General features: G+C 38.6%; 1 protein-coding gene across 1 annotated transcript in view; it reads right to left on the bottom strand.

Annotated features, from left to right (window-relative positions):
• LOC144026882 (junction plakoglobin a-like) overlaps positions 1 to 21,368 on the bottom strand; it is a 112,764-nt gene extending 91,396 nt beyond the window's left edge. Inside the window, exon 1 of the mRNA XM_077533971.1 lies at positions 21,174 to 21,368. The gene's annotated coding sequence lies outside the window, so the exon portion shown is untranslated. The remainder of the gene's footprint in view (positions 1 to 21,173) is intronic.
• Between the last annotated feature and the right edge of the window lie 583 nt (positions 21,369 to 21,951).

The raw sequence follows: 21,951 nt of genomic DNA, 5'->3' as shown, positions 1-21,951 counted from the left end.
CAGTACAAGTATTCACTCTTTAGCTTCTTTTCTATTAGCCCTTTTCTACTAAGTACTGTCTCAAATGTTCTCTAATTTCGATACTGTAGATGTATAGGATCGTATGGCGAGAAATGCTTCTTGGAAGGAGTAATATGGCGGCCTCGCAGCTTCAAAACCGGCTATTCAGATCAGTGGTTCGTCTTCTTTGCTGATTCTACTTCTACGCTTTCGGTTAACTCCCTGTGGCAGCTCTACAGCGCCACTCTAGACTTGGCATATATATTACAGACTTGAAACGTCCCAGGTGTCTTCTTTTGGACACTCGCATCTCTTGAAAAGTTTCTGTCTGTACAAGATTTGTTTCGGTGTAAACAGGGCCACATTCACTAATGAGACAATGAGCTACACCTGGACAAGAGACATGTGGTTGAGGGAACTGATTGGCTAACACAAAGGGGTGGGTTGACAAGCAAAGGTGTATGAGATCACATTTAATGAGACAACGGGAGACGCAAGGAAAACATAACAAAATAGACAAAAGACAACAAAACTAACCAAACCCAAATCACAATAGATATTTGGTATCGATACTTGACCTAATCTGGTGTCAATCAATAAGGAAATAGTAATAGCTGAAATCTTGTTTAAAGTTGTGGCGCTTATTAATTGCATTAAAGTTTTTAATTTCTGAAAGTAAATGTCGCACACTACATAAAAACAATAAATAAGACTTAACTCAAGTAAAGTTCTCTGAGGAAAAGTACCATGGAATCTTTTTTTCCACAAAAAGAAAGAAATAATTTATGTTGATTCATAGTTCACTGACTTGGGATAAAGACAATAGTGTCTCTGTCTTTAACATGGTATCAAAGGCAAGACCACCTACTTTAGTGGGCCTGGAAACGACTTGTGCACTGCCAGCAAGGCAATGAAAGAAAAAAGATGCTATACAGAAAACGTAACATTTGCTACACAACAGACAATGACAATGAGAGTCTGCGAGTGGCTTTAAAAAAACAAAAAAACAAAAAACACTACAATTATATTTACTCATGTATCAGTTGGTAACCGGATAAGCAGTGAAAATGTGACATTTGTTCTTCATGGGAAAAAGTAAAACACAAAGACTTTCTCATCTTTCTGCCTGCTATCTTGCTCTCCTGTAAGAATGTTCTTCCACTTTGTATGAAGAGCACGTTACTTGCACTCTGGCCAGCTGTACATCGTCAGCCTTTTGGTGCTGGCTGTAACAGCTACTGTTTGTAAAGTAGGGACACTGTGTATGCATGTGCGCATGCATACGATTTACATAGCCCTGATGCCTCTCAGTTTCATCTGACCTCAATACACCACAGGGCCATGCCATGAGATCTTTTGCTAGCACTCATGCACGAAGACACACACAGTACAGTCATTGCACATTGGCATTGAAGTGTGTGGTTGCGTATTCCCACACACTGACACACAGAGGCCAGCCAGGGCATAAAAAGAACATTTGCGTGACGTACTCACCAGAAAGTGATGCTCACCTTCCATCCTGTACGCACACTGCATTATCTGCTTGATATTAACTGAATGCTGCAGTAGGTATCTTGTTTTGTAAATTCAATTGACACAAAATAAAGACACAAGGCCATTGCAACATCTAAAATGAGTTCAAGGATTCTGTGGAAAGATAATGTTGTTTGCTAGTTTAGTACTTCTCGTAAATGTATAGACATCCTGAGTGTCTGTGGTGAACCAGTGCATATAAAATAAAATTCAAATGAATGGAAAGGCAAGTGGCTGATGCCAGAATCTCCACCCAGGCACAGGTGCCACACCCGCTGCACACACGCATCCCTGCCAGCATGAGTTCAAATGGCACCTCCAGAACTGGCATTTCTTAATTAATAGCAAAACCACTTGAACAGCCATTCAGAGGGCTCATTTAGAGAAAAACGGTATGAATCTGTATCTGAAATGTGTTACAGTCAGAGCAAACAATTTCTACATTGTGCAAAAGCAACTACCGCTGTTTGTAAATCATTTCAACAGTCGTTCTGAAAAGTGTGTTCATATACTGGTTTGTTCACAAACCGATGAAGAAAATTATGTTTTACAATGATAAGTAGGCTACAATTTTTCTTTTTTTTCTTTAATGCATGGCTTGCCATATAGGAAGAAAGTCAAGATGTTCAGAGCTAGGAAAAAAAATAATGAATTCAACACTCAATTTTGTCAAGATACAAATCTTGTGCTTGTCAGAAGCACTTATTATATCTGGGACATTGCTCTCAGTATGATCAACTTGAACAAAATCTATCTACGATAAATGGGTATGTGAGGTCATTGGTCAAACTTAACACCTGCTGCACTGACCAAAGCATCAATGAAATTGTTAAATAGGACAATTCATTTCTGTTAATTGATTTGATTTGAACATACTTGTTCTTGTTGTTTTTTGCTTTGTTGAGTTAACTCATTCACTACCATTGACGGAAAAAGACGTCAATGTCAATGTTTTTGCTGGACTGGCAGTGAATGTGTTACTGATTTTTCACCTAACCGTTATCGTTAGGTAGGGTCTGCGAGCTTAAATGTTGTCTATGTGGAACTTTTCTAAAAAAGAAACAAAAACTCTTGTTTTCCATTCATCTCTGTCATTTGTAAAACTGATATCCAGTGTTGGGAATAACATCATTTAAGTATAATGGCGTTACAAACGGCATTACTTTTTAGTAACTGAGTAATCTAATGAACTACTTTTCCCATAGTTGTAGCACCGTTAGCGTTACTGATCATGTAAAGTGTCGCATTACTAGGGGTGTTAAAAAAAATCGATTCGGCGATATATCGCGATACTACATCGCGCGATTCTCGAATCGATTCAATTAAAAAAAAAATCGTTTTTTTTTTTTTTTTTTTTTTTTTTTTTTTTAAAGAGCTCAGAATTGTTCATTCGGTAGTCTTACCGATTCAACGTCTTATCATCATTGCCTTTTTGTGTGTGTGTGTGTGTGTGTGTGTGTGTGTGTGTGTGAATCGATTTTTAAACTTCCATTTTTAATGGAAAAATATTCAACAAAACGTCTGACTTCGGGTTAGGATTCACACCTTGAGCATGGAAGAATGTTATATGAACGGAACATTAAGCCTTAATATTTTTATTTTAATGCTGTTCAAACATGAAACAGATTACAACCTCTATAAGACTGAAATTTCAGATAAATAAATAATACATTTTCATATAAATCTTACACTCTACAAGCTTACTGATTAGTATTTTCTAAATTTGAATGAAAAAAAATCGCAACAATCGACTTACGATAAATTCGTATCGGGATTAATCGGTATCGAATCGAATCGTGACCTGTGAATCGTGATACGAATCGAATCGTCAGGTACTAGGCAATTCACACCCCTACGCGTTACTAGAATTTGTTTGAATAAAGCGCCGCAGTATCAAGCCACACATTATCTGTAATTGATGGTGAGAACGGGGAAGAGTAAAAAATAATGTTTGGGTTGAAAGCAACAAACAGTTTACGGGGCATCAATAAGCATGAAACCATTTTATTCTTCATTCAGCTATTATAAACATCTTTCGCACTATACAAGTATCTAGAACATAATAAATATAAATTATGGTGCTGTGTAATTAATTATACTAATTATGTACAAGACAGAAACTGAGTTACTAAATCAATTACATTACGTTACATTACATTTATCATTTTGTAACTTGGTGCTGGTTTGTACGAGATACAGCTGTTGCAGCACTTTTTGCACTCATCAGCTGTATTCAAATTGTTGACATTTGCAATCAAATTATTGAGAACACTCAGTCCCTTTCTATCGTTGACATATTTCTTACATGTGGTGTCAGCGAGGTGCTTAAATCTAGTCTATTTGCAACAGGGATACATGAGCAACCAAGCAGAAAATAGACTCATCAGAGAATTCATTTTAGACGAGCTTTATGCCAATTTCCAGTGTGGCATGAAAACGGAATTCAACAAAGCCTGATGTGATGAGGAAGTGTGCCAAAACGGGAGGGGTTCGCACTGATTAACCGACTGCCTTGACTGTGATAAGAGGAAGAACAGTGTGGATACATGCATGGATGTGTGTCGCTTCTGGGGAAAGGCGGACTACACCCTGGGCCACATCAGTCTCTGACCGACTCTTGTTTATTAAGTCAAAATATGTGGAATCTTGATAGATAGATAGATAGATAGATAGATAGATAGATAGATAGATAGATAGATAGATAGATAGATAGTGTATATGTTTCAGATGTATCCCTCCTCCAACACAGTTGATTCAAATGATTAGCTCATCACTTCACTATATGGAGAACCTGATAACGATCCTCACCTGTATTGGAAGAGGGATACATCTAAAACATATACACTATCTATCTATCTATCTATCTACTGTGGCTCTCAAGGACCAGTGTCGCCTACCCCTGCGCTAGCCCATACGGAAAGACTAGTAGGCTACATAGTTTTGTGACCTCTCGGCTACAGTATTGTAACTCTCTATTCGTGAGGTACTCCAGTAAGTATTAACGACACTATTACACTAAATGTGTCATGTGTGATACATGAGTATTGCAGGCCTCTCCATTATCAGTGTGACATTTTTTTTCTTGAAAATCCAACAGTATAATGTAGAACTCTGCATATTCATAGTTCTGCATTTGCAAATTCAATTACCGTATTTTCCGCACTATAAGGCACATCTAAAGGCCTTCATTTTTTTTTCAAAAGCTGACCATGCGCCTTATAATCCAGTGCGCCTTATATATGGATCAATATTGAGCCGCAACAGGTCTCGCTGTCAAGACGCTATCGGTGACCCTGCACGATCGGTGACGCGCATACTAATACTTTACGTCAGAGAAAATAACAAAACAGCTGTTTTTTAATTTTGGAGTTGTCAGAAAGCTGGTTTGTAATCTATTAATAAAGTTTGACTGACCTATCTGACTGTTTTGTTGACATTCTCTTTAGCGCAGCACCATCTAATGGATGCATAACGAAACCCCAGCCTCTACTGTAGCGCTTTATATGTGGAAAAAGTTTTAAAATATGTCATTCATTGAAGGTGCGCCTTATAATGCGGTGCGCCTTATAGTGTGGAAAATACGGTATTTGTGGGTTTTCTCTTTGCAACCTATACACCATTATTTGTGGAATACTCTCAGGAATTTTCTGTTAATTGGTAATTTAAAAAAGTACTGTATACTTACTGCATGATATTAATATATTCTCTGGGGTTACACAGGTCCCCCAAGGCATGGTAAAAGCAACCCAAAGAGGTGGCCCATCCCACTCTTTGAGAAGGACTGACCTACCCGCACTCACTCTGCCCCCGGCCACTGACTCGTTTATCTGATCGCAAATCTAACAATGTATTGGCACGTATCTTTAATTAAGACATTGAACAGTTACTGTCGGATAGAAAAATACTTAAAGAAAAAAAAAAGAAAGAAAAACACTGAACTAGATGTCCACTCAACCAAAGATGGCAAAAATTCCACCCACCGACTCGCTCACTTGCTTCACTCCCAGGCACCGACTCGCTCATCCAACTACGAATCTAATAGCAGCAATGATAGATTTGTGATTGACAGTAAGAGAGAGTGGATAGATACGATGGGCTGCTTTGGCTCACGGTCGCCAAACTAGGATTTAGCGCAACGTCAAAAATCCTAACCAAAGACCTCAATGGAACATCACTGAACCTGTGCACAAATGCTAGCTTGTGTTGTTAGTACATGGGTTCACCGTTTTCAGGTCAGGAGTCACTGAAGAAAACACTGTACACAACCTTTCCTATCAAGCAGGAGTGTTTTGGCATGCTAAGCTGTAAGCTGTTTACTGCATTGTATTTCAAAGTGTACTGCAATGATTGAATGTGTTTGTAACGCTATCAAAGTTTTGGGGGGTTAGTTTGTGGTATATTCTTGGTTTAGCGCAACATACTTACAGCTGCTCTGCCATTGGCTATTACCTTAGCATACCGCATGTGTCTATGTGTGTAAATAGATAGATAATAGATGTGTCCATGTACCGTCCTCGTCATTCGTCCCTCGGGCCATGAGGTGTTAAGATAGTTTTACATAAATGTATTAACTAACAGCTGACGAATTTGTGCAAAAATTCAAACAATTGGTGATTGATGAAGGCTACGTTGCACAGTAAGTTTTTAATTGTGACGAGACGGGCCTTTTTTGGAAAAAGATGCCTCGCCATACCTGACGTTTCCATGAAGTTTCGGAATTTATTGAAAAGAATCACCCAGAAAAAGTGTTCACAAGTCGGGCGATCGCTCACTATGATGATGTTTGCCATGGACGTTTTCTAAGGATTGTTTAAAAAAAAAAAAAAAAAAAAAAAAAAAACATCCTTGGATCAGTTCTTTACAAAACACCAGGCAAAAAACACTCTGAGAGAGAACATGAACCAAAGAGGGCAAAAAACGATGAGGACAGCAGTTAAAAAGCTAAACAACCATAATTTTTATTCTTTGTTTTTTTTTATATTATGCACAACTCTCACTTATTGTGCAATAATCTAATTGTAACATGTACGGTATTTGTTACATGTTTTGATGCCTTTTTATGCTTTATAAAACATTTATCTGAAAATTGGGAGGCTTGGAACGGATTAGGGCATTTACATGGAAAATACGTCTCTACTTACAAAAATTTCTAGTTAAGAACTTTCTTCCGGAACCAATTCATTTCGTAAGTAGAGGTACCACTGTATCCATGATGAATGAATTAGACTCAAATGGTTAGGGTGAGAAAGTGTTTGGGCTTATTTCTTTCTTTTTATATTATTATTATTATTATTATTATTATGTTCCTCATTCTATATTTTCTTGATATATATGTGTGCATCAAATCTGAAACAACAGCGATGTTAAAACATGTGAAGCTTGCTCATTTTCACCCACCCCAAAAGATGCAAATATTGCACAGGAGACATTAGTCACTATCCCGCTACTTAAGAACAACTTAAATAATTAATTTTTAATAAAGCTTATTGTCAGCATTGATTCATCATCAGCCCATCTTGTTTCTACAAAGCGTCTGTAGTAGGAATGAAAAAAAAAATGTCGGTTTGTTGTGATTAATGTTTTGTTATGTTTTTGTTGTGTTTCTGTAAAGAGTTGTGACAACTAAAGCTGTTTGAAAGTGCTATATAAATGAAGATGACTTAACTAATTCTGTTAGTTGCTATTCCAGGTGTCAGACAGTAACGACTCCTTCTCATTTACTGGTCCAACTGTTGGACGCTTGCATTAAATGGGCATTTTGAGCAGGTGTACATGATCTTCAAAAACACAATCAGCATCACCAGCCTGTCTTAGATGGTGTTTGCCTCTTCAGAGACCATGAAATGTTTTAAATGGTTAGTCCACTCAGGCCTGGATGGAGGGGCGGGGAAGCGCCTCTGCTCCTGTTGCTGCGGGGGGTCGGAGATCGGATGCCGAGGACATGGCAGCCATTGCTATGGGGACTGTGTTGAACCATCACAGCATTTTCATTTTCTTTATGTGACCAAAAGCATTCGAGATATACTGTAACATCAGTGAGAAGTTATCAATAAACTGACTTGTCACAGATCCACACCATATGGCAAATAATTGTTTTAATTCACACCAAATTATTAGATCAAATTTCCCACTGCAGTAATATGACGTAATTTAAACAAGAAACTACCACAAGGAGCAACGATAAAAGAACAAACGTTGGCTGATGATGCCTCAGAAGATGAATTGTAAGCTTAATTAATGTGATCTTCAAGGATGAGGCTGATTTCATCTGTTAAGAGGTCAAACTTCCAAAACTTTTAAAGGATTAAAATTTCATATGATATCCTTAGCTACTATTGACTTTCCAGTGATCTAATAACAGTTCCTGAAAATTTGGGGTCAATATGTTTTTCCTGAGATACTGGTTGCAATGGACATTTGAAAGATGCAAGGAACAAAACTTTAAACTCCGTCTCAAAACAAGAGATTTCAACCTGCAAACATTAAAATTGCTGCGGTGTAACTTTATCAATTTTTAAGGTACGTCCATGTATTATCATTTTAAAGGGAATCAAGTGTAGAATAATCGATTCGATTCAATCAATTATGTTTTTATTTTTATTTTATTTTTTATATAGGACCCTTTTGTTAGGGCCGGTCACATATCTTTCATTGAAGTTTTCGCATCAAAATGTGGATTTTGAGAGCCAAATGGACACATTGACTTACAAAACTGTGTGCGGGCACAACACAGCAGGTGTTATAAAGTAATGGAGGCAACCATATTGAAAAGAGTTTTGCACTTTATGTAGCGGTAATGAATTATGACATGGAAATTTTGGGGACAACACTACAACCAGAAAATAAAGTTTGAGGTAGTGAATCGGAAGTATTACTGGAAGACAAACAAACATATGACTGAATTACAAAAATAAAACTAAACTGATCTCTGCAATAATTCTGGCGAAGCCAGCAACTGCATAAACGTCATGTTTGATTTAACTCGTCCACTGTGAGTGGCAATTGGATATACAGTATTTCTCTGGGAAAGGCCTGCGCCAATTTCACCAATTGTGTTAAAATACCTGGATAAAGGAATATTTGAAATTAAAGAAGTGTCGTTAAAGCATGATTCTTCTTGTGAATGGCTCCAAGTCATCCCTTTTAAGATAATTTCAAAACACCACAGTTGCTTTGCTGAAAATGAAAATATTAAATGTTTACATTAGCAGAAAAGAGCTGTTCTCCCCATCACTTCTCTTCATCTCTTGCCTGCATCAGAATTTTTTTTTATTTACTATTATTTTCACTGTTGTTTTCTCTGATCGCAGGTGCTGCTGGCGTGTCTACTGAATGCTCTGAAAACACACATTTTAATTGTCAATCAAATTTATTTTATCATCATGTTTCCATTTACCTCTAACATATGCCTACACGTTCCTATTTGTTAGACAGTTAGAGCCACGAAAATACAGTACATCTTAAATTCTCCGGTGGTTGGACGATATCCCACTGAGTCATCGCGGGGCTTTTTCACCCTGCGACTAGAGGCGCTAGCCACCAGCTAGCTTGGGGGCTAACAGGCGCCCAGACGGCGCGGACCGGCGGCAGGCTCATCCAATATGTCACTACATGCCTCGCTTGGTGTTGTGTCAGTGTGGGTCCAGATAACAAAGACGCTACAGGGAAAGTTAACTGTTTAATAAACACAGTGGTGCACATTCAGCCTCAGACAATTGAGAGCATGGTTCCATCTAATTACCATCTTTATAGCCGCAATGCTTTGAATTTCATTGTGTTACTATAGACACAAAGACATAAAATACAGTTGTTTCTTTAAATTATTGAATCCAGGGGGGCTGGATTTTTCAGAATATAGCCATATTTAGCTAGATAATGGCACACTGTAGTGGTAGAAATGGGCCAAGTAATTATAACTAGCGCACACTTGTGCTATTCTGGAACTTTACCCTAAATATAAACTGGCAAACAAAACAAAACATGTTCTTCTTTAAAGTGTGCCCTCCCACTTTTGACAGTGCTGCCATTGTATCAGGCTTTGTCGGATTTTGTTGTCATGCCAAACTGAAAACTGGCATAAACCTCACCAAAAACGAATTCCAAGATGAATCTATTTTTCTACTCAGACTAGACATGAGCTCCTCTCTCAAAAGCCATCTTGTCAAAAAATATGCACATAACACATATCAGATGGTTTAGCAGCCTGTCCACATATGCTTATTTTGGAGTTAACAACAAAATTATTGGGGACCTGATCCATTTGATTTTGGTTGATAAGAATGAAAAATATGTTGATATAAATGGATGTTCAGTTTAAAGGGGCTGTCTGCTGGTTTCACTCAGGAAAATGCACTTTTTAAATACAGGATTTAAACAAATTAACTACTTTTCAATGAATAGATATGGGCTTTTCATAACGTGTGGGAGTGATTTTGTCCTAAACCCCCACACCCCCAGCCTGTATTTTGCAATCTTGTGTTTGTTTTGTAAACAGCGGGACGTTTCTGTGGAAAGACAGTGTTTACGCCCCTCCAGCCAATCGCAGAGCGGGGGGTGGCGTGTCGCAAACGGGGCCGGGCGAACGTGTCAGCTGCGTGACGTCACTCCGGCGGCAATTTGAAAGAACGCGCGGATTATTATTATTTTTTCACTCACTCACAGAAGCTTACATTGCAGGTCTTAATTATGACTTGCAGATGCTAAATGGAGGAAATTGAATTTTAAATCGCTACTGTCACCTATGGCCGAAGATTGAAACTGCATACTGCCTTCTAGTACACAATGCGCACACGATCCGCAGACCTAGGGCGGGAAATTCGAACCTGAAGCCAGTCTGAAAACTATTTGCCGGAGGCTTGCAGCAGTAGACTACCCATTTTGAACAGGTAAGGAGTTAATCTACTAATTGGAAGATGTTTCAGTCAAATAAAAAGCCTATTATAAAGCTTTTTTTTTTCTTCTTCTTTTTTTTTGCTCCTCCCGTTCCACATCTAAGTAGCCAAGGGAGTCAGGAAAGCAACTTAGAAAACTGTTGAATTTGAGCATGTCGCCATTTTGGTAGTGTGGTGGACGCGTAGAGAGTGTTGTTTTTTTCATCAGGGTTCACTCAATGCAAAATGTGCCATGACGTGCGCCAGAACGAACCCTGACAGCAATACTTGCTACTTGAGCAAAGCCTTGCAAGCCTTTGCCGCTCAGCAAGATACAACCAGAGGAATGTCTTCTTTTTCATTTTATTTTTGTGACCATGGTGAGAGAGAGTCTGCCTGGCTCAGAGGCTGGCAGACTGTACTCAGCTTGCACTCCAATCTAAACTCAAATCCTACAATAAAACAGTCAAACAGGCAAGAACATCCTATTTCTCAAATGTAATCGCAGTTCTTTCAAAAGATCCTAAATTTCTTTTCTCCACCTTCGATCTTTTAACCAATCCTAATTTTAAAAAGCCATCACAGACTCCATCAAACACTCTCTCTGAAGGCTTTGCAGACCTCTTCAGAAGTAAAATTAATGGCATTAGGTCCAGTCTTTTAGTTTATCAAAATACAAGTTTTAATAAACCTGAGGAAACACTGGAAAGTTTTACCCTGGTTGATGCAAGGACACTTGGTCGAGTTTTCTCCCAGGTCAACCCAACAACCTGCCTTTTAGATCCGATTCCCACATCACTTTTTAAGACATTTTATGGACTTTTTGAGGATCAGATTTTAAATATAGTCAATTGCTCTCTTCAGAGGGGTGTCTTTCCTGCCGCCTTTAAAACGGCGGTGGTGAAGCCCCTTCTGAAGAAAAGCAATTTGGACCCCAGCAGTTTTAATAGTTACCGACCTGTATCCAACTTACCCTTTTTAAGTAAGATTTTAGGGAAAAAAATGTTTTTATTCAATTTAAATTCATTTTTAGATACAAATAATATTTTAGAGAAATATCAGTCTGGTTTTTGGATGAACCACAGTACCGAGACTGCCCTTTTAAAGATTTTAAATGATATCAGGCACGAAGACCTGAAAAAGCTTACAATCTTGGTGCTACTGGATTTAAGTGCTGCCTTTGATACAGTAGATCACCACATTTTATTGAACAGACTTAGAAGCCTGGTGCGCATCTCTGGTACTGCTTTTAACTGGTTTTACTTCTATCTCACACACCGATATTTCTTTGTAAGTATGGATGCATGTTCCTCTGAAACCCATGAAATTAAATGTGGGGTTCCCCAAGGTTCAATCTTAGGCCCATTACTTTTTAATCTTTTACATGCTTCCCCATTGGGAAGTCATCAGGAGACACGGCGTCAACTTCCACAGTTACGCTGATGATACACAGCTGTATATCGCCGTGTCACCTGATGACATGGGGCCTATTGATACCCTTTTAAACTGTATTTTAGATATTAAGTCATGGATGGCAAAAAATTTCCTGCAGCTCAACCAGGACAAAACAGAGTTTTTAGTCACCGGTCCTGAAGGTCAGAGAGAGAAACTTTTACCTAAACTACAAGATTTTAAACCCTCGCAATGTGTGAAGAATTTGGACGTCATTTTTGACTCTGAGCTTAGTTTTATTCCTCATATTAAAAATGTAGCCGAGATTGTTTTTTACCATCTTAAGAATATTGCCAGAGTCCGCCCGTTTCTCTCACAGGCCAACACGGAGGTGCTGATGCATGCTTTTATTTCTTGTCGTTTAGATTATTGTAATTCCCTGCTCTCCGGTCTTCCCAAAAAGAATATTTCAATCCTACAGCTCCTTCAGAACTCAGCTGCACGTGTGCTGACGGGGACCGGAGGGCGGGAGCACATTACACCAGTTTTAAAATCGCTGCATTGGCTCCCCGTGCGTTTCAGGATTGATTTTAAGGTGCTTTTATTAGTTTTTAAATGTCTTAACGGTCTTGGCCCATCTTATTTATCTGACTTGCTTTTACCCTATTACCCCTCGCGGCCTCTGAGGTCTTCTGGCAGCGGCCTTTGAACTATTCCTAAGGTGAGGACCAAGACACATGGTGAAGCTGCCTTTAGCCACTATGGTCCTCACCTATGGAATGGCCTGCCAGAGAGCATCAGATCTGCAGAGAATTTGATGTTTTTAAGAGGAGGCTTAAGACTTAGTTTTTTAGTTTGGCATTTGATTGATCTTTTTTTTTTCCTTTTTATCCCCTTTTATTTATTAACGGTAACTATTTTAATCTATATTGTTTTGTAGCTTTGTTTTTATTTTATTTTTTCTATAGTGTTTAACTGTTTTCTTTTAGTGTTTAAATGTTTTTATTTGGTAGTTATTACATTTTTAGCTCCAGTGTTTCCTCATGGGGGAAGCCTCCACACTGAGAGGGTCTTCATCCCTCTCACTGTGGACGAACTCCTCCTGGGTGCCTTTCCTTACAGGGTACGTCTGTGCCCCGCCATGTTGTGGTTTTCGTGTGTCTGTTGTGTTTGGGTGAGGGTACGATCATGGGGATGTGGGGGTAGGTGTGGCTTTTGCTTTTTATTGTAATATGGACGTTCAGCACTTTGAGTTGCATTTTGAATGTATGAAAGGTGCTATTTAAATAAAGTTTGATTTATATTATTTTATAATACAAATGTTTGAAAGTCTAGTCTCGTTCTTGAGGACTCAATCTTGTGAGACATCTCATCCTGTGGAATTTGTGTCTCGTCCCAATGCCTATTCATCAGCTATCCAAAATGTACTAGATTGTATTTTTCCCCAAATATGCATTAGAAATTGGTCCACAACTTATGAAACCACATCCAAATCTTTTTGAAAAAGTAAATAATAGCCACAACATCGCTGATGCGGAAAGTCTTCTATTCTGCACCTGTCAAATTTTCCCATGCATGTGTTTGAGAATGTGTTTGTGTGTTCATGTGAGGGAGCGTGTTACACACTCAAATATACATGGCGGGTCTCTCAAGCATAAGAGACCCCAGCCCCAGACAACCACACCCCCCGGCAGTCGGTGCATATATATAAATAAGTGTCGACACCTTGTCTAGAGGAATAATCATCATATTAGACAGCTTAATAGTTGACAGTAGAGTAACCTGTGCTGCTACCACAAAGTCGTCAATTTACTTTGCTTATGGCAATGCAGATAATTAACTCATTTGCTCCCAAAGACGTATTATTGCGTTTTTTATGTATTTTATGCTAGCGCATACAAAAGACCTCTCAACTGCAAAGAACGGTTGAAGAAATGGTAGTTATTACACAAACGGCCTGCAGGTGGCAGCAGAGCAAAGGAGAGCAACCAGGGCCATGGAAAAAAAAGCTCAATTACTTCCAATTTTAAATAAATTTGTGAAAACTGATGAAACTTAGCCTTCTTCTAATGCTAATTGCTGCAAAAACGGAAACAGATAGAAACATACTTTTTTTTCCTTATGAAAGAAGAGACTTTAATCTTTCTTTTGGTAGCTTCCATGTTTTTATAGCAATAGAAGACAATATTCCGTCGGTCTGGCAAAATCAGCCAAAATCCAGTAAAACAGCTGGGAGCGAACGGGATTCCTCTTTAAAAATGGCTGGGAGTGAATGAGTTAACAGTTTTGCCAAGGAACACAAGAGTGTGTTAAAATGGTATGTCAACTCAAAATAATAGCCTGTGAAATGATATCAGCCAGCCGGTATAACAGCCCCCACCCACCAACAAAAATTATTCAAGCATCATTTTCCACAGATGTCTGAGCAGATTGGTGGGTGTTTATTTGTGATGCACATCACAGATAATGACGTCTGTAAATATAACTCACACTGAGTCTAAAAATATCTGTCTGATGCCACGGTCTTGAGATGTCTGAGACTGAGTATCCACATCCAATCATCTCATAACAAACGCTCATCTTTTGATCCTGCCGTCTTTGTTCTGATGGCATTCCACATCTTTCAAATCAGCAGCAATATCGCCTATATTCAGGAAATCTGCTTTCAGACCACAACTATTTCAATAAATTTGAGCTATTTGCCAAGCTTCCAGTTGAAAGCGGGGAGAAAAGTCACAATCAGCATCTCCACTTCTGTCACGTTTATTAGTATCATATTTGATCCGGTCAGCGCCTCCTCAGTTGCACAGAAATAGCAGTGGTAAAACGTTACTTTATTTATATAGCACTTAAAAAAAATGAAAATAAATTGCTGGAACAAAATGCTGCTCAAAAATACAACTTGAGCATTAGACATAAAATAATAAAAGAAAAAAAAAACAAAGTTTAAAATAATAACAAAAACAACAACAACAATAATAATATAAAATATTCCTTATTAATATAATTGTATCCCTTTAAAATGTTATCTCGTGATCCCAACATCCTGTCATGCACAACTGTAAATGTACAAAAGCTAAACATCACTTTTTGACACCAAAATGCTATGAAGCGTCACCAAAATTCACATGCACATGCCAGCTTCGACCTCTGAAAATATCAAAACAGTTGTCACAGATACGAGAGAAAGATTCATAAGTAAAGGATACAAAAAATAAATAATTTCTATGGCTCTTCAGAAAGCTAAGAGAAAAAAATTGAAATGATTTATTCATTTCAAAACAAAAGAATGAAGAAAGTAGAAATCAAGTACTTTCTAACACCTTACACCTCCAAACCTAATCAAATGAAACATCTAATTAAACAAATTTGGAGTATCCTTACAAGTGACAGCTTACTTGGAGAAGTACTTCTACATACTCCAACAATTAGCTTCCGAAAGGCCCCCACCCTTAACAATAAACCAGTCAAGAGCTATCTTCCCCCTTTCCAAAAAAAAAAAAAAGTCTTGGCTCAGTACAATAACTGGCAACTTTAGATGCGACAACTGCGCGCACTGTAATATCATAAAGACCACCATTTTTTTTTTTTAATAAATACAATTAATCAAAATTACAATATAAATTAATTTATTAACTATAACACTACCTATGTGGTCTACAAACTTGAATGCCCTTGTGGCTGTTTCTCAATTGATACAACATAGCGCAAATTTAAATCCAGACATTCAGAGCACAAACAAGCCAAAAGAACTGGTAATGCTCTATACCCTATGGCACTGCATTATAAACATCCCAATCATTGTATTAAAACTCTAAAAGTCTATGGTATAGAACAGGGGTGGACAAACTCGGCCCTCAAGGGCAGGAGTCCTGCAGGTTTTGGAGGTTTCCCTTTTCCAAAACAAGCTGATGCCAATCAATAGGATCATCATCGGGCTTATGCAGAATTTCCTGATGAATTGATCATATATCAGCTGTGTTGGAGAAAGGAAACATCCAAAACCTGCCCTCGAGGACCGAGTGGGCCCATTTTATAGAACATATACCTCCGTCTATAAGGGGAGGTGAGAGATTAAAAAGACTCCTGCAGAAGGAGTCTTTTTGGATTTACACGTTAATAGATACTAAGTTTCCTTCTCTGAAATATTATTCGACTTCATTCTTTTTCTCTAAGATCTCTTTTGTAAAAAGATACTGTAAATACTTGTGCTTCTTTTTTTTTTTATGAGTGACTTTTAAAAGTATTGCTGCTTGCTGATTCGATGTTTAGTACCAGCTTTCTCTTTTTTTTTTGTGTGCAATTGTCATCGTATTTTTGGATTTTATGGCCATGAAGCGTTTTTCTTACTAAATAGTAGACTCATAAATTTACATACCCAATAAGTTTACAAGCACGATGGTTGAATGTAAAAAAGAAACAGGAAAAAAAAGCAACTGCAGTTTTCTAACAGACTTAAGTTAGTCCATTTTGTTGGCAAGCAACTCCACATGGTTTAAATCTCCGGTCCTATTCAGTCCATTTGCTCACTTTGCTTGAGTTCAGCGCTGGCTTAAAAGAGCCGAGGGGATGTTGTCAGATAGCATCGATATTCTCCGACAATATATATTGGACTTAAAAAAAAATGGCAAATGGGGGTAAAATCCCATAAAGAAGCGCAACATAAATAAATAAAAGGGGAAGTGAGTGAAAGCTGCTGCAGCAGGCTGCTGACGCTCAGCGCCCAGAAGTGATTTCATCAAATCAATAATAACCTTCTGATAGGCGCTGACTCCAGACTAAAGTTTACTCATATTTTTAAGATCTGAGTGCAGTCTTTGACGCAATTTCTCTTTACATTCTCTTTGACAGGGTGCCGTCCATTGGCATCAGAAACACACCCCTCTACTGGTAGAAATCACATCTGTCTGTTGGGGCGGCGTGGCTCATTGGTAGAGTGGTTGTCTCACAAGCAAGTAGGTTCGATCCCAGGCCTTTGTGACCACGTCGAAGTATCCTTGAGAAAGATACCGATCCCCCATTTGCTCCTGATGCTGCGTTGTCAGTAGGTGAATGAGTTGAGTTGTAAATCACTTTGAGGGCCTTGGAAGGCGATAAAGCACTATATAAATGAAGTAGGGGACACCGGGGCTAGTTGTAACACTTTTTATACTTTTATATATTTCTCGGAATCAATACATCATATATAAACAAAACGTATACCAGAGGAAAGTCTTGGGTATATTTTTTGTAAACATGCCATTTTCGTACTTTGTGTCAGTGCAGTTATAAGCCATCAAATAGAGGGAGTGAACGTGTGACATGCTGCCCCGTCAATGGGCAAGTTGTCACACCATATGGGGTAAGATGTCACATTGGCTTTTGCAACTATTAAAACAAGGACAAAATTATCCTTGTTCTCCTGGTTTTTTTGTTTGTTTGTTTGCTATTCCCGCCAGATAAAGTTTTTATCGTTGATCTATTGAAATTTACCATCGTTATTGAACAGACTTTAACATAAAATATTATGAAATAGAATAAAGTCCTTAGTAACTGCTTGCGTATGGGTCATAGCTGTCAGCCTCAAATGCCTGATTTGCTTCCCTTATACTGTAAATTTTAGATTAAATTGAATTTCCAAAAATAAAGCAATGGATGTATGGATGGATGGTTCATCATGAAACTTAAACCAGTGCTGACGTGGGCATACTGTAGTTCCAACAACTGGAAAATCATTTTTTAAACAATGAAACAAAACCTGGAAAACTAAATTCCTCACTCTTCAGACTCATTATCGGACGAACAATTCTAGCATACGTAAACAGAGTTGCCGGAGGTGCATTTTTCATTGGCCCATTCTTTGCATATGTGACAACAAACCCCTAAATGACTGAGACAAGTTGCCCCAATCTACCATGTTGGCTAAAACTTACTCTAGCTTAAAGTTAGCTTAAAATTGAGCAGTGACTGAGGCATGACAAGATGCCTAAATCTCTCCTCTAACGAGTCCATATGATTTGCTGCTAGAATTTGTCTATATACGACGCCTGTTTAAAAAAAATATGAAGTTGAAATATTTTACTTTGGGTTGTGAAAAACAGATTACTGTCACTCATGACAGCTCACAATGTGCTAGTCTCTTCTCAGACAGTACACAACCCCTCACCATTTATACGAAGAAAACTGGTATTCCACTTTTTAGTTGCGCCCTCTGGTGGAGAAGAAAATTGCAACGTGACAACTTACCCGTGATACAACTAGACCCGGTCTCCACTACCATTTTACCATATAGAATAATCAGACATAATGCGATTGGCGGGCAACCAGTCTAGGGTGTACTCCGCCTACTGCCCAGAGCCAGCTGAGATAGGCTCCAGCACCCCCCGCGACCCTTGTGTGGAATGAGCAGTCAAGGAAATGAATGGATGAATAATCAAACATAGCTGGCACACACAGTTCATTCAACAGTTATTCCACACCAGGTGCAAGAATGTCAGCTCTGTGAACAACTACACTATCAATGGCCCTAGATATGTTTTACTGCTTAAAAAAATAAAAAAAAATAAAAAAAATGAAATTAAAAAAAAACGGATGAAAACAAACAACCTTACGTTAGGAGGTCGACACCCTGTTTAACAAAGAATTTAGGCTATGCACAAAATGTTCAAAGTCTTTTCCATGTCAAGTCCCCTCTGCAGCAATCCCCCTGAAACCTTAGATTAGATACTAGGGTATGTTAAACACCAATGTGTAGCACCGTTTAAATAGTACATGGTGATTTTTTGTCAAATAAAGTCCTTAAAAATACAAATAGTGATGCCACACTTTGTAACCCAATTAATAATTCTACAGCTGTAAATGTGATCAGAAATAACAATGACATTTAAATATTGTATTTGTCTGATTAAGGATTTTCCTGAAATTCAGTGAAATGTAATTTCATTCAGTTAAATTGTGGTCCATAAATACCAGAAACATGAATTTATCAAGCTCCTGTATGGTGGGCCTGCACCCATTGGGGCTGGCCAGGCACTACCAATGAAGTAATGTGGGTCCCCCTTCCAACTGGCTCACTCCCTGTGGGAGGGACTGCACTCTGCAGTGTGACCTGGAAGGTGGCTGAAGGACAGGAACTTGGCGGTCTGGTCCCTGACTACAGAAGCTGACTGGTGACTACAGCATACCTGGTAGGGCAGGGGTGGCGAGATCCGGTCCTCGAGGGCCGCAGTCCTGCAGGTTTTGGATATTTCCCTTCTTCAACACAGCTGATTCATGATCAGCTCATCAGCAAGCTCTGCAGAAACCTGATAACGAGCCTGTTAATTGGAATCAGCTGCACTTTGAGTAGGGAAATCTATAAAACCTGCAGGACTCCGGCCCTCGAGGACCGCAGTTTGCCACCCCTGTGGTAGGGGAGGAAGGAGTCTTAACTGGTGAGACACTTTTCCACACTAGGAAAATGGAATTCATCAGCATGGTGATTAAGTGTTTTTGTTCATTAAAAAAAAAAAAATCCATATTTTGAAAAGAACACACAACACATTTATCCCACACTTGTTTGGTAGAATTTTTTTATTTATTTTTTTTGTCGACGCCCAAAAGATGTCAAATTCATCGTTTAACAACTCTAATCCAAGGAGATAAATAAACTTTCATGGAAGCCTAATTTATGGTTCATTTGCATTTATTTTAGAGTAAGTCTAACTTATATTGAGGAAACAAATCTCAAATATATATATATATATATATATATATATATATATATATATTAGGGGTGTGAATTGCCTAGTACCTGACGATTCGATTCGTATCACGATTCACAGGTCACGATTCGATTCGATACCGATTAATCCCGATACGAATTTATAAGTCGATTGTCGCGATTTTTTTTCATTCAAATTTAGAAAATACTAATCAGTAAGCTTGTAGAGTGTAAGATTTATATGAAAATGTATTATTTATTTATCTGAAATTTCAGTCTTATAGAGGTTGTAATCTGTTTCATGTTTGAACAGCATTAAAATAAAATATTAAGGCTTAATGTTCCGTTCATATAACATTCTTCCATGCTCAAGGTGTGAATCCTAAAAAATAAAAAAATAAAAAAATAAAAAAAAAAAATAAAAAAAAAATCGATTCTGCCTTTATTGAATCGATTCGAGAATCGCGCGATGTAGTATCGCGATATATCGCCGAATCGATTTTTTAACACCCCTAATATATATATATATAACCACTGAACAACACAATCAATAAGTGCACAAATTGCAAGTACTTCTCAAATTCTAGCAATTTTCATTCTAAAACGTTAAGTGGCTCTGCATGTGCTCACTCCTCTCATCCAAAAACGGTGGCAAAAACAGCAGACATGAGGAGGATATTGTGAGTGTGTGAGTGTGCATATGTGCTTGTGTTTGGGAGAGAGAGAGAGAGAGAGAGAGAGAGAGAGAGAGAGAGAGAGAGAGAGAGAGAGAGAGAGAGAGAGAGAGAGAGAGAGAGAGAGAGAGAGAGAGAGAAAGCAAGCGGCAGAGTTAAATACCACTTGTGTAACAATTACATTTGTCCTAATGAGCGCTTCCTCTCCCGGCAGAGATAAATGCTACAGGCCTACTTAATATCAGTTGGGAATCAGATTCATCTGCACCAGCACATGAACAATGCACACCTACTTGTAAATATCCTATACTAAAATATGGAAAATGGCAAAGTGTGGTATCTAGATGGTGTACGGGAAAGGCTAGCTAAACTTCAGACAACAGCTAAGGTATTGTGGTGTTACTCTGGGCAGACGCTTCCTCCCACATACTAAAAACATACATGTTGGTGGCATGTTGGTTCATTGAAGACTCTAAATTGTTCTTTGGTGTGAATGTGAGTCGTTTGTAAATGTCTTACGATTGGCTGGCGACCAGTCGAGGGGGTCCAGCTCACCCGCTACGCCCAAATGAAGATGACCATTAAAGAAAATTGATGGGATGCTTACTGAAGTAAGACAACAGCGAAAGTGAGAGCGAGATACACAGAGAGAGAGAGAGAGAGAGAGAGAGAGAGAGAGAGAGAGAGAGAGAGAGAGAGAGAGAGAGAGAGAGAGAGAGAGAGAGAGAGAGAGAGAGAGATACAGAGAGAGAGAGAGAGACTGACGATCATCATGCCACCAAAGAATGGCAACACAGATAAACTCCACATTAAAGGGAGAAAAAAACAAAACACGTTTGCTGTTCCCAATCCCACAGATCCTCATGCAACTTAATCATGCAAGCAATGCCCGAAAATAAGGACTGATTATTAGCTGATGCTGCAGGATGACCACAGGCTGGAGGTTTATTAACCTTCTAAATACATCAGTGCGTGATATTCATAACCCAGCGTTCAAAAGCATATGTGGGCTTGCACGGTTACCTTGTTTAACTGGACTGTAGGTCGTTGCAGCCTCGTGCCGCTTTCAACTTATGTCCCCTCTCCCTAAATCCTGTCTGCGTAGAACGAGCGCAGATCCGCTCCAGAGGTTTGCAGCGCTCAGTTGTGCACTCGCTGGCTCTCGTCTCTTGTGTCAGAGGTGGTGTGCAGCGAGCAGCCAGCCGGGCGGAGTGAAGGCGATGAAGGCAGCCTCAGCTCCGAGCGCGTCACCGGAGGAGAGATTGGGCGGGAGGAGGTCTCACTAGGACTTTTGGAAAGCGTCCTTTCTTGTCTTCAATCCGAACTAAATCCTTTTTGGCACAGTGTTCAGAACAAGGACGCAGATACATCAGTCCAAGTTGATGTCTATCACCCCCCTCAATTTATATGCTTCCATCGAGGCCGAAGTAAATCAGAAAGCATTCCCATTTGAAAGGCTAAAAGTAGGGGATTTGAACTTTTTCAAATAACATTTTTAAATTGGCTCAAAATCTTTTCAGTTTCATATTGTGTGCAATACGCTTACTGGCATCAATAATTTTTTATTGAATTGTTGCATTCAGTCCTGCCATTGGATATTTCATTATCTGGCTACTACGCTGTAATTTTGTTTTCAATTAAACTGACTTTAATTTGACAGGTTTTTGTGATGTGAAAATAAAGTGAACAAGATATACCAGTATCAGTGCAAAACATTTCCCACCATTAATGTGACCTATACCTGTATAAGTCAATTGTAAAGAATAAATGTAAAGAAATTTAATAAATTTAAATTTAAATA

The sequence above is a fragment of the Festucalex cinctus genome, chromosome 1 (assembly GCF_051991245.1).
Source record: "Festucalex cinctus isolate MCC-2025b chromosome 1, RoL_Fcin_1.0, whole genome shotgun sequence".
NCBI classification, from domain to species: domain Eukaryota; kingdom Metazoa; phylum Chordata; class Actinopteri; order Syngnathiformes; family Syngnathidae; genus Festucalex; species Festucalex cinctus.
This window is presented reverse-complemented; position numbering and strand designations above follow the sequence as displayed.